A 14,675-nucleotide genomic window follows, 5' to 3' on the forward strand; every position below is an offset into this window, starting at 1 on the left:
AAAGAAAAAGAATGATGAAATCTGAACAGAGCCTAAGAGGCCTGTGAGATAGCACCAAGAATATCAACATTCACATTATGGGAGTCATGGAAGAAGACGGTTGGGAGGGAGAGAAAGAATATTTGGAGAAATAATGTCCAAAAATCTTTGCAAATTTGATGAATAAGATAAATCTACACACCAAAGCTCAACAAATTTCAAGTAGGATAAATTCAGAGACCGAGCTGGGACACTTTATAATCAAACTGATGAAAGCCCACAACAAAAAAAATCTGAAAGCAGCAAGAGAGAAACAACTCTTCACATACAAGAGATCCTCAATAACTTTCACAGCTTATTTCTCATCAGAAACCATGGAGACCAGAAGGCAGTGGGATGACATATTCAAAAAGCTAAAAGAAAAAAAAGAAAGCCTATCTACTAAGAATACTATATTCTGCAAAACTGTCTTTTAATAATGAAAGAACAATTAAGAAAATTTCCAAATAATAAAAGCTGAGGGAATCTGTCACAGGTAAGCTTCTCCTACATGAAGTGGTAAAAGGAGTACTGTACTTAAGGCTGAAATGAAATGATACCTGACAGTAACTTGAAGACATATGAAGAAATAAAGAACTCTGGTATAAATACAATATATTTATTGTAATTTTGGTGTTAAAATTGTTTTTTTATCTTCTGTATAATCCCACAATAAATGTGTAAAAATAAATATAAATTTATGTTAAAGGGTAAACAATGTATAAAGATGTAATTTGAGGCAATAACAACAAAAGTAAGATCAGAACTACATAGGAGCAGAATTTGTACATGTTATGAAAGCTAAGTTGGTAACAATTCAAACTAGATGTTTTATAAATTTAGCATGTTAATTGTGGCCTCCATTGTAAAAGCTAAAAAAATAATTAAAACATACACAGAAATGAAATGAGAAGGAAATCAAAACAGTACACTAGAAAAAAAATCAGCTAAACAGGCAGAAAGGAAGAATGAAAGAACACAAATGATATAAGACATATAGAAAATGAATATGAAAGAATATTAAAGTTCTTTCATTTCATAAATCACTTTATGTGTAAATGGATTAAATATCCCAGTTGTAATACCAAGACAAGCAAAGTGGATTTTTAAAAGCATGATTTAATTAAATGCTTTCTGCAAGGGATTCACATTAGATCCAAAACCACAAATAGGTTGAAAGGGAAAGGAAAAATATCTGATGTAAATAGAAACCAAAAGAGAGCTGAAGTATCCACACAAATAGCAGACAAAATAGACTTTAAGTAAAAAAAAAAAAAATTGTTCAAAAATCAATGAAGGATATTATATACTGATACAAGATAAATCTATCCAAAACCCCCAGATAATACAACAAGCTTCCAAATATCTGAAACAAACATTGACAAAATTAAAGGGTGTAATGCACAGTCCTATAATAATAGTTGGACATTTTAATACCCCATTTTCAATAATGGATAAAACATATATGCAATGTATCAATAAAGAAATGCAGTAAGTCCCCTACATATGAACCTTCAAGTTGCAAGCTTTCAAAGATGTGAACGTGCATTTGCATGTCCAGTCACGTAAGTTAGCTCACATGTCTGCCATACATTGTCACGTGAGGGCATCCTCTACAAGTGGTTGTGATTTTGTGTACTTTGCTGTACAGTACAGTACAGAGTACAGTAGTACAGTATCTTTATTTCAAGCTCAGGATGTCCAGAAGCAAGCATAAAAGCAGTGATGATGTAACTGGTACTGCTAAGAATTGCCAGCTGTTGTACTGTACTACTGTACTTTTCAAGGTACTGTACTGTAAGATTGAAAATGTTTTCTTTATTTTTTGTGTTTGCTTGTTTTTTATGTATTATTTGTGTGAAAAATATTATAAATCTGTTACAGTGCAGTACTATATAGCCAATTGTGTTAGTTGTGTATCTAGGCTAACTTTGTTGGACTTAGGAACAAATTGGACTTACGAATGTGCTCTTGGAACAAAACTCATTCATATGTAGGGGACTTATGGTAGGGGAAATGAACAACATATAAACAAATGGAAACTAACAGACATATATAAACACTCAAACAACGTTAGAATACGTATTCTTCTCAAGTGCATATGAAACATTCTCCAGAATAAATCGCATGTTAAGACTCTGATAAAGTCTCACTACATTTTAAAAGACTGAAATCATACAGAATAACTTCTCCAAGCACAATTGAATGAAGCTAGAAATTGATAGCAGAACAAAAACCAGAAAATTCAAAAGTATGTGAAAATTAAGCAACATATTCTTTAACAATCAATAATAGATTAAAGAAAAAATCACAATAAAAATCAGAAATTAGAGATAAAATGAAAATATAACAAAACTTATGGAGTGCAATGTAAGCAGCGATCAGAGGGAAATTTTTAGTCATAAGTGCTTATGTTTAAAAAAAGAAGTAAAATATCAAATTAATAGCCTCATTTTACAATTTAAAGAATTAGAAAAAGAAAAGTAAACTACTAGAAGCAGGAAAGAAGCAGTGAAGATTAGAGTGGAAATAAATACAATAGAGAATGGAAAAACAATACAGAGAAATCAATGAAAAGAGTTGATTCTTTTAAAATATCAACATAATTGGCAAACCCTTGCCAAAATTGACTAAGAAAAACAGACACAAGATGCAAATAACTAAAATAAAAAATTAGGTTATTACTAACATTACAGAAATAACAAGGATTTAAGAGAGTACTATGAATAATTGTGTGCCAACAAATTAGACAACCTATATCAAATGAATAAACTCCTAGAAACAGACAAATTACTAAAACTAACTCAAGAAGATAAAATATCTGATCCAACCTATATTAAGTAAATATATTGATTCAGTATTGTTTTCAAAATCACAGTGTAGAAAAAAATCCAGGACCACATGGCTTCACTGGTGAATTCTACAAAACACTTAGAAAGGAATTAACATCCCACTTTTCTCAAAGTCTTCCAAATAATAGGAGAGGAGAGGACACTTTTTAACTCATTCTATGAGACCAGTATTACCCTACTATCAAAGATAACATAAGGAAAGAAATATACACACCAATTTCCCTTAAGAACATATATGTAAAAATCCTCAACAAAATACTAGCAAACTAAATTCATTAACATATTAAAAGAATTATACGTGATGATCAATTGGGATTTATCCTACAAGTACATGAGTGGTTCAACTTAAGAAAACCAATCAACATTATATATGACATTAATAAAATCAAGAAAAAAAATGACATTTCAATTTACACCCAAAGAATATTTTAAATGCAACACCATTTCGTGATAAAAACAATCATTAAACTAGGAAGAGAATGGAACTTCCTGAACATGATAAAGGACATTTATGAAAACCAACAGGTAATATTGTGCTCAATGGTTAAAGGCTAAAAGCTTTTCCAGTAATACTAGGAGCAAAACAAGAATGTCCACTTTCAGCACTTCTATTCAACATGGTACTGGAAATTCTAGCAAGAGCAATTAGGCAAGAAAAGGAAAGAAAAGACATCCAAACTGGAAAGGATACAGTAAAACTATCTTTATTCACAGAAGGCATACTCCTATATATAGAAAATCTAAAAGAACACATACACATACACACACACACACACAAACTACTAGGCATAATAACAAATTATGCAAAGTTACAAGCTACAAGATCAACACATAAAAATCCATTCTATTTCTATAGCCAGCAGTGAGCTTTCCAAAAAGGAAATTAAGAAAACAATTTTATTTACAATAGTATCCAAAAGAATTAAACACCTATAAATAAATTTAACCAAAGGGACTGAAACCATATTCATTGAAAATTACAAAACATTGCTGAAATAAATCACAGAAGAACTAAATAAATGGGAGGAGGGAAGTATCCCATATCATAAATTAGAAAACTTGATATTGTAAAGATGTCAATACTACCTAATACAATCTTCAGATTCAATGCAACCTCTATCAAAATTTCATTGTCTATTTTAGCAGAAATGGAAAAACCTATCCTCAAACTCATATGGAATTGCAAGGTCCCCAAATAGCCAAAACAATACTGCAAAAGAGAAACAAATTTGGAGGACTTACACTTTCTGATTTCAAAACTTAACTATACAGACACAATAATCAAGAGCATGGTGCATGTGTAAGGATAGATGTATAGATCACTGGAACAGAACTGAGAGTCCAGAAATAAAACCATACATCTCTGGTCAATTGATTCTCAGCAAGGGTGCTAAGACCATTCAATGAGGAAAGAATGGTCTTTTCAACAAATAGTGCTAAGACAACTGAATACCCATGTAAAAATAATGAATTTGGACACATATCTCATACCATATACAAAAAATAACTCAAAAGAGATCAATGACTTAAATATCAGAGCTAAAATTATAATACTCTTAGAAGATAATTTAGGGGTAAATTTTTATGACCTTGGATTTGTTAGTGGCTTCTTAGATATAACATTAGAATTATGAGAAACAAAGAAAAGGTAGAAAACTTGGTTTCATCAAAAGTAAACACATTTGTGCATCAAAGTATACTATCAAGAAAGTGAAAAAACAGTCCATAGAATAGAAGAAAATATTTCTAAATCACGTATCTGGTAAGGTTCTAGTACCCAAAAAATACATAAAAGACAATTACAACTCAAAAACAAAAAGGCAAATAACTCAGTTTAAAAATAGGAAAAGTACATGAATAGACTTTTCTTCAGAAAAGATATACAAATGGGCAATAAGCACATGTAAAATATGCAACATCATTAATCATTAGGAATAGGAAATATAAATATAAACCAAAATGAGATACTACTTCACATCTACAAGGATGGCTAAAGAATATTTTTTTAATTAAAAAAAAAGAAAAATCACAAATACTGGTGAGAAGTTGGCACCCTTGTATACTGCTGGTGGGAATGTAAAATTGTTCAGCTGTTGTGGAAAACATTTGGCAGTTCTACAAAAAGATAAACATAGCATTACCATATAACCCAAATATTTCACGAACAACTACATACCCAAAAGAATTGAAAACAGGTACTCAAACAAATACTTTTACACAAATATTCATAGTAGCACTATGAACAAGAGCAAAATAGTGAAGACAACCTATCCATCAATGGATGAATGGATAAGCAAATTGTAGTATATACATGCAATGGAATAATATTTAGTCATAAAAAGCAATGAATTACTGACACATGCTACAATGTGGATGAACTTTGTAAACATTATGCCAATTGAAAGAAACCATACATGAAAGAATACACATTGTATGATTTCATTTATATGGAAATATACAGCAGAGATAAATTTATAGAGACAAAACAGATAGGTAGTTCCCTAAGACAAGGGAGAGTTGAGAATGTGTAGTGACTCTTTAATGGGTATGGAGTTTTCTTTTGGGATGAAGAAAGTGATATTGAATTAGATAAAGTGTTTGTGTAACATTGTGAGTATACTAAATGCCACTGAATTGCTCACTTTTAAATGGTTAATTTTATGTTATATGGATTTTGCCTCAATAAAAAAAAATATGAGATACAGTTATCCAAATATAGTCATTTATCATGGAGTATCTCTGGGATAATATATAAGGGACTGGAATCAGCATTTGCTTCTCAGGATCAAATGACTGTGAGTCAGAGGAGGAAGGGAGATATATGGATACTGTATGTCTTTTGTACTGCGTGAATTCTTTACTTTTTACTTATCTTTATAATAAAAACATTAAAGCTTTCTTTTTTTAATAAATAAAGGTTAAAGTACTTTAAAAGTCATAGTAGCAATATTTGCTGATAAACTTAGTCTTTGGATAAAGGAAAGGAGAAGTAGAGAAAGAAAACGACTATTTCTAGCAGTAATAAGAAGGTGGGGGAGAGGGTATGGTGAAACAGACTTTAAAAGATGTTTAGAGAATGAGAATGGAATGGAAACATGTATATTGGCTACCATGAATGGTAGAAATCTAAAGAAAGTTAAGATCAGATGTGGTACATATATACAGTGGAATATTGCTCAGCCATAATATTGAATGAAATTGGGTCATTTGCAGAGATGTGGATGGACATAGAGACTGTCATACAGAGTGAAGTAAGTCAGAAAGAGAAAAACAAATATCGTACATTAACACATATACGTGGAATCTAGAAAAGTGATACAGATGAATCTATTTGCAGGGCAGGAATAGAGACACAGACGTAGAGAATGGACTTGAGGACATGGAGGGGAAGGGGGTTGGGATAAATTGGGAGATTGGGATTTATATATATACACAACTATGTATAAAATAGATAACTAATGAGAACCTACTGTATAACACAGGGAACAATACTTAGTGCTCTGTTGTGACCTAAATGGGAAGGAAATCCAAAAAAGAGGAGATATGTGTATACATAGGGCTGATTCACTTCGCTATAGAGTAGACACTAACACAACATTGTAAAACAACTATATCCCAATAAAAATTAAAAAAAAAACTTTAAAAGGAAACAGAAAAAAAAAGATCATTTCACCTTCTATCTTTCACTGCAGCTAAATAGGGCCATGGCCCAATTATGCAAAACAAACCAAACAAAAACAATAACAGTACATCACTCACAGAGCAAAGAGAGTATAAAAGATTAACTTTAGCTAAATTTTTGAGCAACTACTAGAAACAAAGTAATGTGGACCATTAAATAAAACAATCAGGAGTATCATGATGAAGTAATAATTCATATCAGGGGTGTCCACTAAAATCAGGATACAGCAGTTGTATTTCCAAAGTTAACTCTCTTTAAATTCATCTTATTGTCTAATCTTGTAGTTTCACAAGAGTGCAGTGGTATCTAGTATTAAAAGGTGATCTTGTGCTGAAAAGAATATGTATGCTAAAAGTTGCCATCAAAATAGTATTCACAGTGCACCATCGAAATATATCTCTTAAGGGAACTTCAGTGGGATTGGCTCTTTTTGTAAAGCAAAGATTATTTTATAATGGGTCCCCTGCCTCATGGACATAATTAGAATGGGATGTAGAGTTTCTCTTCAAAGAGAGTTCACTAATTCTCCATGATTAAAACTTTTTTTTAAACTATGTGCATATTTCTACAGTGCAGTATCAGCAGAAGATTTTCCTGTTTCCCAAAATAACCATCTAACACCTATAAACATGAAAAACTATGCAGCACACACCCAGAGAAATGATAAATTGTTCAACTTCACTGTTTGGTAAGAAAAGGCTGTATTGGACTTGAATGAATTAAACAACCTTAAATTAAATAGAAGAAAAACTACCAATAACAGAGATTGTAAATGGGCAAGAGATTTTAGAACTAGATGAAGAAAAAACAAAAACCAATTGGATTCTTAGAAAAGAATTCATTTTCAGCTTGGATAACATCCATCTAAAGATTTTCCCCCTACATATTAATAGTATAAAAGTCCCAGGCTGTGATAACTCTAATTCAGAACTATTTTGTGTTTGCTAAATGGACTGTGACAGGGATCTGAAACAGTGCTATACTACAGCAAATAATTAGTTGAGAACTAAATTGATAATTTTACCACTGAGAAGAGTGAACTGAAATCAACCTTCACTTCAATTATGTGTAAAGAAGAAGTATAATTACCTGCACAGATAATAAACAGGAAAAATGAAAATACATTTCTCTCTTATCTGGTAGATAGCAAGCTATCTTCTTTAATCTGTTCACCTCTTGTACAGTAAAGATAACAAATTAGTTACTGTAATGCCATCAAAATCTCACCCCACAGTAAAAACGTGAGGAAAAAATAAGCTTTTTTTCTAATATAATAATATACATTTCTTTGTTGGTATTCAGCCTAACCAGGCAAATTTATGGAATTTCTTTATGGTAATTTTCCCAGGATATTAAGTTAACAGCATCATGGCAAATTCCAAATTACTGGAGGCTTCAATCTAGGCACAAAAGCATTGGAGGCATTATGATACTACTATGTTTTTTTTTTTTCTTTTCTTCCTGATTTAAATTCACTGACTGTTGCCTTTTTAATGCTGAAGGAATAGGACTTCTCTGGATTTTAGATATCAGTATCTACTACGGACATTTGATTTGTGCCTACACACTCTATGTCAATATTGCATTCACAGAAATTTGGGTCAACCCAATCAGCTGCAGCATGTATACACACTGGCAGAGTTGGCGGGCCCCCAGGGCTCTCAGCTGCTCCTGTCACAGGCTGGTCTGCTGAGCTGCAAGTTAACCCCGAGTTGCTGAGCCACAGATACTTCAGGCTGAAAAATCCCATACTGCTTTGTGAAACAACTGGAAATTTGGATATTCAGATGAGGTAGCAAAACTGTATGCAAGTGAAACTGCAGGAGGCCTATCTGAGAGTTGAATATTCCAATTGTCAAGCCACTGGCACAAATTTCACTCCGTTTATCTAAAGTGCTAGGGTGGATGGCCACATTCAATAATTTCACATTTCATCTGCAAGCCTGTAATTTAACTTAAGGCAGCAAAGAGCATGATGGTCTTGTTGCACAGTAAAGATGCAAAGGAACAGGCTTCTTTGCTTCCTACCACAGTAATCTTTTTTTGGATATGCTAAAATCATGCTGCTTTCACTTAATGTCTTTCATTCATGTCCCTAATCCCTCTAGATTATGAGGTGACAAGTCTATAGTTTCAGAAGAACTAGTTTGAGATGACATGCTGCTTTGTATTTTGTTCTTCACAGTTCCTCCTGATTTGCTTTGTATGACAAATACTATACAAAATAAAGCTGTATCCCATGATGAAAATACCTGAGACTTTTGTTTTATTTCCATTACTGCAGGAGGTGGGTCAAAAAGATCTCTCTGTGATTTATGTCAAAGAGTGTTTTTCCTATGTTTTCTTCTAAGAGTTTTATAGTGTCTGATCTTACATTTAAGTCTATACTCCATTTGGAGTTTATTATTGTGTATGGTGTTAGGGAGTGTTCTAATTTCATTCTTTTCATGCAGCTGTCCAGTTTTCATGGCACCACTTATTGAACAGGCTGTCTTTTCTCCATTGTATGTTCTTGCCTCCTTTGTCATAAATTAGGTGCCCATATGCACGTGGGTTTACCTCTGGGCAGTTTATCCTGTACGATTGATCTGTATCTCTGTTTTTGTACCAGTACCATACTGTCTTGATTAATATAGCTTAGTGGTATAGTTTGAAGTCTGGGAGCCTGATTCCTCCAACTCCGTTTTCCTTTCTCAAGATTGCTTTGGCTATTCGGGGTCTTTTGTGTTTCCATAAAAATTGTAAAATGTTTTGTTCTAATTCTATGAAGAATGTCATTGGTAATTTGATAGGGATTGCATTGAAACTGTAGATTGCCTTGCGTAGTACAGTCATTTTCACAATATTGATTCTTCTAATCCAAGAGCATGGTATATTTCTCCATCTGTTTATGTCATCTTTGATTTCTTTCATCACTGTTTTATAGTTTTCTGAGTACAAGGCTTTTGCTTACTTAGGCAGATTTATTCCTAGTTATTTTATTCTTTTTGTTGCAATGGTAAATGGGAGCGTTTCCTTAATTTCTCTTTCTGATTTTTCATTGTTGGTGTATAAGAATGCCAGAGATTTCTGTGCATTAATTTTGTATCCTGCAACCTTATCAAATTCATTAATTAGTTCTAGTAGTTTGCTCGTGACATCTTTAGGATTTTCTATGTATACTATCATGTCATCAGCAAACAGTGACAGATTTACTTCTTCTTTTCCAATTTTTATGCATTTATTTATTTTGTTTCTCTGATTGTTGTGACTAGGACTTCCAAAACTATGTTGGATAAGAGTGGTGAGAATGGAAATCCTTGCTTTGCTCCTGATCTTAGTGGAAATGCTTTCAGTTTTTCACCATTGAGTATGATGCTTGCTGTGAGCTTGTCATACATGGCCTTTATAAACAAATGGGACTTAATTAAACTTAAAAGGTTTTGCACAGCAAAGGAAACCAAAAACAAGACAAAAAGACAATCCTCAGAATGGGAGAAAATATTTGCAAATGAAACAACAAAGGATTAATCTCCAAAATATACAAACAGCCCATGGAGCTTAATATCAAAAAACAAACAATCTAGTTAAAACATGGGTGGAAGCCCTAAATAGACATTTCAACAAGGAAGACATACAGACGGCCAAGAGGCACATGAATAGATGCTCAACATCATTAATTATTAGAGAAAGGCAAGTCAAAACTACAATTATTACATAAAGGCAAGTCAAAATGAGGTATCAAGTCATGCCAGTTAGAATGGCCTTTATCAAAAAATCTAGAAACAATAAATGCTGGAAAAGGTGTGGTGAAAAGGGAACCCTCCTGCACTGTTGGTAGTAATGTAAATTGATACATCTAGTATGGAGAACAGTATGGAGGTTTGTTAAAAAACTAAAAATAGAACTACCATATGACCCAGCAATTCCACTACTGGGCATATACCCTGAGAAAACCATAAATCAAGAAGAGTCATGTACTACAATATTCATTGCAGCACTATTTACAATAGCCAGGACAGGGAACCAACCTAAATGTCCATCAACAGATGAATGGATAAAGAAGATGTGGCACATATATACAACGGAACATTACTCAGCTGTAAAAAGAAATGAAATTGAGCTATTTGTAGTGAGGTGGATGGACATAGAGTCTGTCATACAGAGTGAGGTAAGTCAGAAAGAGAAAAAACAAATAGTATATGCTAACAAATGTACATGGAATCCAAAAAAATAAAGGTACTGATGAACCTAGTTGCAGGGCAGGAATAAAGAGCTAGATGTAGAGAATGGACCTGAGGACATGGGGTGGGAGGGCAAAGCTGGGGCAAAGTGAGAATACATTGACATATATACACTACCGAATGTAAAATAATTGGCTGGTGGGAAGAAGCAGCATAGCACAGGGAGATCGGCTTGGTGCTTTGCGATGACCTAGAGGGGTGGGATAGGGAGGATGGGAGGGAGACTCAAGAGGGAGGGGCTATGGAGACATGTGTATGCATATTGCTGATTCACTTGGTTTTGCAACAGAAAGTAAGACAGTACTGTGAAGCAATTATACTCCAGTAAAGATCTATTAGAAAAATATGCTCAGAATATTAAATTATTTTTTAAAAGTTAAAAAAAAAGAAAACAAAATTTCCTGAGACTTAAAGTCACTGACCGAAATGGATTCGCAAGTAAGATTCCATCAGGTTTTCATAGCAATTAGGTGAATTGACAGCTGGATTAATCCACTTCCCAAGTAGGACCAAAAAGATTCTTAAGGGGGAAAAATAGAAAGTCTCCAAATATTTTGGGGGTAAGGAAATAACTTTACAACCTTGATACAATCTCCTACTTGTGGTATTTAAAAGAAAGTGTGCAAAGAGGAAAAAAAAGAGATGATTAGAGCAATGAATGGCATGAGAAAACAAAAGGAAGCAGGAGGGTAATGCTGGTGGCTAGAATCAGTAAAAACCACAGTAGATAATATCCTCTGACTGAATGTGTTATAACAACCTACCATCTTAAAAGAGATGGTAGGGAAGATTACTGCTTTAACCATGGAAACTTGGAGTTTCTTAATGACTCCTTGGAGAAAGGGGAAGTGTTTACTACCACACTAGACAAGTTTAAACTAAAAGGGAAGATGAAAATAAAAGCTCAAGAATCTAAAATTATGCACCATTTCCCCCTCTGCGTGGTAGAAAAAAATCCCAAAGATATTAATAAGGAATAAAATCACAGAAGTTTCAGGAAACTAGGGACTTGTCAAAGTAGCCAATGATTATTCAGAAATGCCACTCATTCAGATAGAATTTTTTTAGATTCAGGCTGGAAGCAAAGGCATTTTAGGATGAAGCAGGCAGAGTTGAAACCTACTCTTTAGATATGCAAAAATGGATCATATATTTCTGAAAATTCCAGGCAGAATGAATTATTTGAGAGAAAAAATTAGCTAGAGAGGACTGTGAGTATAGAGAGTGAATAGAAAGACTGGAATCTTTTTATTTTATGAGTTTTATTCTGATCCAGAGAAACGTGTTGAGTAGCAGCTGGTGGTCTCAGGTAAAGTAGGAAGGAGAAACAAATGTAATGTTAACATACAACTCTCTTTGGCAGATTATATTGGAATGTTGCAAATGCCAGGACCACAAAACAAATTAGTTTATCTAAGGTTCCAGTTCATATGCCTTCCTATGTAGCCATTTGTCTGTAACATTCTCTGCTGCTTACATTTTTCCCTTCTTAATTCTGAGTCTTGTTCCCCAATGTACAATATTAATCACTATCTCATATTAAATTGATACTCTAACAACAGAGATAGATGAATGGATCAATGAACTATTTGGAGAAAAGCCAAAGATACATAATGAAAAAGCAGGTTTAGAATTTCATATATAAACTATATTGAGAATGAAGCCAAGTATGCCTGCTGGATTCTAGACCACAATCCATGTTTGAAATGAAATGTGACAGTTTACTCATAGGATGTTATCACAAATGACTCCAAACCTAAATAAATGAAAAAAATATTAAAATAAAGAACTGCATTCAGTTCACTTCTACAAAATCAGGGTGTCAAAAACATAATTAATTATGACAAAATGCGAAATTAATAGGAACATTAATTTTACATTTGAATATCCAAGAAAACCTTTTTTTGCACCTGGATTTGTATCAACATCAAGGTGAATAAAAGTATACACCACAATCACAGGAGTGTTATAAGGAAAAGATAAAAATGATCATGCAAAATTTATATAAAAACCTAAGCATAATGAAAGTTATTTAATAATATTAATAAGTTACTTATACTACAGATTGCTTTCAACAAATATAATTAGAGAGAGAAGGGAAAGAAGAGTTGTTTCTGTGCTTTATAAACTTTCCCTTTTTAATAATTTATTCTAAAATAAACAGTTCTTTATTGAGGGAGCTATAGTTCAGGGTTAGTTGTGTCTCCCATGTGCAAATTTTGTTTTAGTTTTATTGAGATATAATTGACATATAACATTGTGTAAGTTTAAGGTGCACAACTTGTTGATTTGATACACTTATATATTGCAAAATGATTACCACCACAGCATCAGCCAACACTTCCATCATGGCACATAATTACCATTTCTATTTTTGTGGTGAGAACATTTAAGATCTACTCTCTTATATACATTTGTTTTATTTTGAAATAATTCCAAAATTACCAAAAATGTATCAAGGATAGTACAGAGAACTCCCACATAGATTTTACCTAGATTTTCCAAATTAAAATGTTTGCTTCATGTGCACCCTTTCTCCTTCCTTCCATTACCTATCTATCTATCTATCTATCTATCTATCATCTATCATGTATCTTCTGTATCCACAGCCAGAATAGTACATAATGCTCTGTCCTCATCTTCTCATTGTGTCACAATTGGAGGCATACAATGACAATCTGTGATTTATTGATGATGTTAATTTTGGTCACCTGGTCAAGGCGTTGTCAGGTTTCTCCATTATATAGTTACTAGCTTTTCCCTTGTAACTAATAATATCTCTTTGCAAAGACACGTTGATGTCATACCATAACCCTGCTCCTCATCAATCTCTCACCTCTCCTCCCCAGATTTCACAACCACTGATGATTTTTGCCTGAAACAATATTTATGATGGTGGTTATACAATGATGATTTCTGTTCCCCTCCCAACACTACCATGTCCTTCACATTTATTAGTAAGCATTCTTCTTTAAGAAAGTACTTCCCCACCTTTCTTAATATTTATTTATTAATCATCCACCTCTTTATTATCAGCATGAACTCATGGATTCCTCTTTCTGTTATATTTGGACAAAGTTTAATTCTTAGAATAGTATGCAATTCTCTGCTACAAGATGCTGCCTACTGAAGGAGGTTCATATCCTGCCACTAACCTACAAACATTCCATACTTAAAGTCATACTGAAATTCTTAAGTTCTTTAAATACAGCATGATCTCAGTTCCCCCAAGTCATTGTAAATGCTTTTCCTGGAACACAATTTCTCCCTTAACCGTGTCTCCAATTCTATCTCTTCCTTTAGGTGTCAACTAATATTTTATTACCACCAGAAAGATTTCCCTGAGTTTTAGTTTCCATACTTGTAAAATTGAAGTTAATAGTGTCTATCCAAAATAGATGCCCTTAGTAGATATGCAATAGAAGTTAATTTATCTTCCGTCCATTCTCTTCTCTCTTTTTCCTCCTAGTTTGTAAATTCCTGTAGGGCAAGAATTATCTTTTGTTTGTCTGTATGTCCACAAGGTCCTGCACATATTAAATGCTCAATAAATATTTACTGAATTAAATGGTGCAAAAGCATACTTAATACTCATTAATTATAAATTATTTTATAATAAATGTGTACTTATGTGACTGTACTCCCTGGACATCAACTAGAGCAGCTTAAATGAATTTAATGAAATGCACTATGAAATGTGAGACATAGAGATTCTTCTTCTGTAGAGGTATTACAAAATACTCATTCAGTTCTGGAAAATAAAGACACTTTAAGGAGGAAGTGAACAAGGAAAGCAGGTAATTATTTACTTCTCACAATCATGACAAAAAATCAAGTGTCCAAAATCACAAAAATAAAATCTTCCAACAAACATCTTTTAAGCAATATGTGAAAGTAATA

Source organism: Mesoplodon mirus, assembly GCF_964341445.2.
Source record: "Mesoplodon mirus genome assembly, chromosome: X".
Taxonomy (NCBI): domain Eukaryota; kingdom Metazoa; phylum Chordata; class Mammalia; order Artiodactyla; family Ziphiidae; genus Mesoplodon; species Mesoplodon mirus.